Below are 4710 nucleotides of genomic sequence, written 5' to 3'. Positions count from 1 at the left end.
CAAAACAACACAAAGCCCAAGTTACTGTTATCGATTGGTGGTTTGTGTTGAAGCAACACAATTACACACTCAACAGCTCATGTTCAGCCATTTATAAAGAGTACAACATTTTAAGAAGGGATTAAAAAGGAAGTGAAAGTGAAAGTTGCATAAAATGTGAAGCAGACAAAGTGGATTCACTAAATTCGAATAAAGAATTCACTGACCTGTGAGGAATAAACTGCAAACGCCACAGTTTGTCTTCAGATGGTTCTTCAAACCTGCATCCATGAGAAGAATAGTCGCCGTTAGTTCAACACTGAATAATCTAAGACAGGTGTGTCAAACTCTGCAAAATAACAGTATAATAACCTATAAATATCAAGGACTCTGACATGTTCCCTTTGTTTTACATTTGTGTAACATGTCAATTTCTTGAGGAAAAATAAGTGCAATTTCAACGATATTATGCCTAAGTTTAGCATTTACACGTGTATTACAACTTACAGGGGACAGTGGATCTACAAAGGCACAAAACATTTCGTCATAAAATATCATATTTCACATTATGATTAGATTCTAAAAAAATAAAAAATAATAAAAATAATGTAAAATCCTGTAGGCCAGGTTTGGACCCTCTGGGGGGCCGGTTCGGGCCCACGGGCCCTAAGTTTGACACCCCTGATCGAAGAAATAATAAAATCTGATATGTTTTACTATTTAAGTAACTAATTAATTTATATCAGGATATAAGGAAGTGTTATTGTCATTGTGCTTCCACAATTAAATTAAGTTGTCTCTCTCTTTGCGGCAAGACACATATTAAAAACATAAAATACAAAGACATGGACATAAACTGTATAAATATATTATATATATAAATATATATATTCTCCTGCATTTAAAAAAAACACAATTGACAAAGGGACAAAAAAAAAAAAGTCCATCCTCAGAGCCATGAATTCATTCGTCATATTAACCCAGTGTCACACACACACACACACACACACACTGCAACATGAACACATGGGCACGAGTTAGTAACTCTCCGGGGAATACACATAATAAATGAACGTGCCTTTCCGAACACGAGACCTTCAATCAATAACCAAAACGTCTCCGGCCACTTTTATTGCTTCTACCTCCAGCAGAACACACACACACACACACAAATAAAAGGTTGCCTCCCTCCAGCAGACAGGCTTCGCCGCGTGTCCGTGAATGCATTAACATGATCTCCGGAGAGGTGCTCTATTCATCTTACATTAGCAAAACAAATGCGACTGACAAAGGAGGGCCCAAGCCCATTTAGACGTGAAGCCATTAAAAGTGTAGTCAGCTCAGAGAAGACGGTGGGAGTCAGCATTGATAAGCTGAGGTCAAACAGTTTGAACTGGATGTAGTGATGGATGGGAGAGGGAGTCTTTCCATTAAACGCGCCGCACATTGGAGAGAGAGAGAAATTAAAAAAGGAACCCAATCAACCCAAACTCCAAACTGTGGCCTGTTACCATGGAGACAGAATGATGTGCAGTTGATAGAGACGAGTCAAGTTTACCCAGAGTAAACAACGGAAATTAGAAATATTAAAGAGACTATATGGAAGATTTTACATTTACCAAAAAAAAAAAAGCATTGTAATCCTAATTTTAAAGGTGCATTATGTAATAAATCTAAAGCAACTGACCATAAAATCCTCCTAATATGTCACAGAGACTCAGGAATAATGTTCATATAACAAACTGAACTCACCAACAACAACAGTACAGACAAAATATTTGCATTAAAAAAATATATTTTGCAGACTGCAAATCATGTTTTATGTTTTGAAATCATGTTTTGGCATGTGGCGCCACCTACCGCCGTCTACCAATCATTGCAGTCAGTAGAGTCTCAGTTGCCGAGCAACCACGGGTTGCCAGTTACGTCAGAAAACGAAACCTAAAAGACCTCGGTATTTTGAATTTGAATGTAGTAACCGTTTTTGGCCACATTCTTACATATGGCACCTTTGACGCAAGGTTGCCAAGTCAATAACAGATGCAATCTACTTATAGATAGATAGATAGATGGATGGATGGATGGATGGATGGATGGATGGATGGATGGATGGATGGATGGATGGATGGATGGATGGATGGATGGATGGATGGATGGATGGATGGATGGATGGATGGATGGATGGATGGATGGATAGATAGATAGATAGATAGATAGATAGATAGATAGATAGATAGATAGATAGATAGATAGATAGATAGATAGATAGATAGATAGATAGATAGATAGATAGATAGATAGATAGATAGATAGATAGATAGATAGATAGATAGATAGATAGATAGATAGATAGATAGATAGATAGATACTTTATTCATCTCACAGAGAAATTCTTAATAACTTAATAATTAAGTGTTTAAGTGACACTTAAACCCTTTTCCCACAATATAAATGTTAACAGAATTTGAAGGCGGAAAATCAGGTGGTGTCAAACGTGAGGCCCAGAATCAGCCCACAGGAGGGCCCGATATGGCCCATGTGATGAGTTTGTGAAGATTCTGGAACTGGATATATATATAGTGAATATGGCAGATGTAATGCACATGTGTAAATGGTAAACCTTGCATCATATTGTTGAAAATACACAAGAAAAATGTTGAGTTCTTGTTGTTTATACACTCTTAGAAATAAAAGTGCCAAGTAGAACCATATAAGGTTATTCAGCTTGTCTTCATAGGAGAACCCTTTTTGGTTCCAGGTAGAACTTTTTTATGAAGGTTCCACCTGGAACCCTTTAAGAACCCTTTCCCGAAGAAAGGGTTTTTCAGAAGCAAATGGTTCCAGGTAGAACCTCAGCCCTTGTAGAAGAACACTTTTGGAACCCTTATTTCTAAGAGTGTAGGTTATTAGGCTATTATTTACCAACTGTCCTCATGTCCTCCTTCACAACAGCCATGAACCTTTCTCCGTGGTCTTCCACGTTTCCCTTCTGCCCGGCAGCTCCATCGTCAACATCCTTTGTCCAACATAATCACAAATCCCTTCTCTACGCATGATTAAACCATCTCGACCTTACCTCTCTTACTTCCGTTCAAATCGAGCCTGTCTACCAATGAAAATCTTCCACCTCCTGTCTTTCAGACAGTCTCCATTCCATGTCCATCACAGCATCCCTACCATCCTCTGTCCTTCTATCACACATCACCCCTGACACTCATCTCCACCCACACCACTTTTGGATCCCGGTTATTTAAACTTTCACTCCCTCTAATCCATTGCATCTTTATGGTACGACCCGTCTCACTGTCATTCACACACAGTTCCTCTGTCTTGCTCCGACCAACCTTCATTCCTCTTCTCTCCAGTGCACACCTCCACCTCTCCAGGCTCTCGCTACAAATGACAATATCATCAGTCCATGAAGAGACTCCTGCCTGACCTAATTTCTCAACCTGTCCTTCACAATTGCAAACAATCCTCTGTTGTTGTTGTTGTTTTATTCTGCTAATTATTGAGGATGTGAGCAGATGTATGTAGAAATGTGGCCTGGAGAAGCAGAGCAAGAATGATGGGAAAAATGTGTGAGAGAAAAAAGAAAAGAAGCTCGATCTGGGAAGAGAATCATGCATTATTAAGAGGCAAATCTAAATGTGCTTCATCATCATAGCATCGGGGGGGGAGGAGAGAAAAGAGAGATGAGAGCTGGAGGTGGCAGAGGAGAAATGTTAACAGGCCTGACCCCTAAACTCCACTACGTTACCATGGAGACGAAATAAGAAAGACCTGGATACCATAGAATAAAAAGAATGCCGTTTCCTCTTTAAACTGAGTATGTACACATTTTTTTTGGGACATGTAATTATTTACTTTCTTGCTAAGTGTTCAGAGATGAGATCAACTACGTGAGCCAGGAAGGAGCCATACCGAGTGAGTTTGTGATGGATTATTTCATTTTATTCTGTGGGAGCAGTGACTTCAAAAAGTCTCCGCTGATTCCCTGGAATATAAATGTTTGAAAACTATTTTTCACGGACGACAAAATAAGAACACAAAGACCTGATGACCTTTTTGAGATGTACCCTGCCTTTCGCCCCTGAGGATAAAGAAGTCGACGATGGATGGATGGATGAAATTAAAGGTGCATTATGTAATAAATCTAAAGCAACTGATCGTAAAATCCTCCTAATATGTCACAGAGACTCAGGAATAATGTTCATATAAAACTGAACTCACCAACAACAACAGTACAGCCAAAATATTCGCAATAAAAAAAAACTTTTGCAGACTGCAAATCATGTTTATGTTTTGAAATCATGTTTTGGCATGTGGCGCCACCTACCGCCGTCTACCAATCATTGCAGTCAGTAGAGTCTCAGCTGCCGAGCAACCACGGGTTGCCAGTTACAGTACGTCTGAGCTACAGTGGCGGAGAATACCTAAAAGACCTCGGTATTTTGAATGTGAGTGTAGTAACCGTTTTTGGCCACATTCTTACATACGGTGCCTTTAACTGCCAAATATACTTTCCTCATACAATCATTATTCCCAACCTAATATTAGGGCGCTTTTACACCTATAGTTCGATTGCTTTGGTCTGCACCAGTCAAAAAAATGTTACAATGTAGCAAACAGACGTGGGTACGGTTTGCTTTCACATATGCATAGTTGTAAACGAACCAAAATAGACCGCGAAGACCATCGGCATCAGCACTTACATTACTGCCAAAATGG

Source organism: Microchirus variegatus (genome assembly GCF_963457635.1).
Source record: "Microchirus variegatus genome assembly, chromosome: 20".
Taxonomy (NCBI): Eukaryota; Metazoa; Chordata; class Actinopteri; order Pleuronectiformes; family Soleidae; genus Microchirus; species Microchirus variegatus.
The sequence above is the reverse complement of the archived record's forward strand: the minus strand, read 5'-3'. Positions refer to the sequence as shown.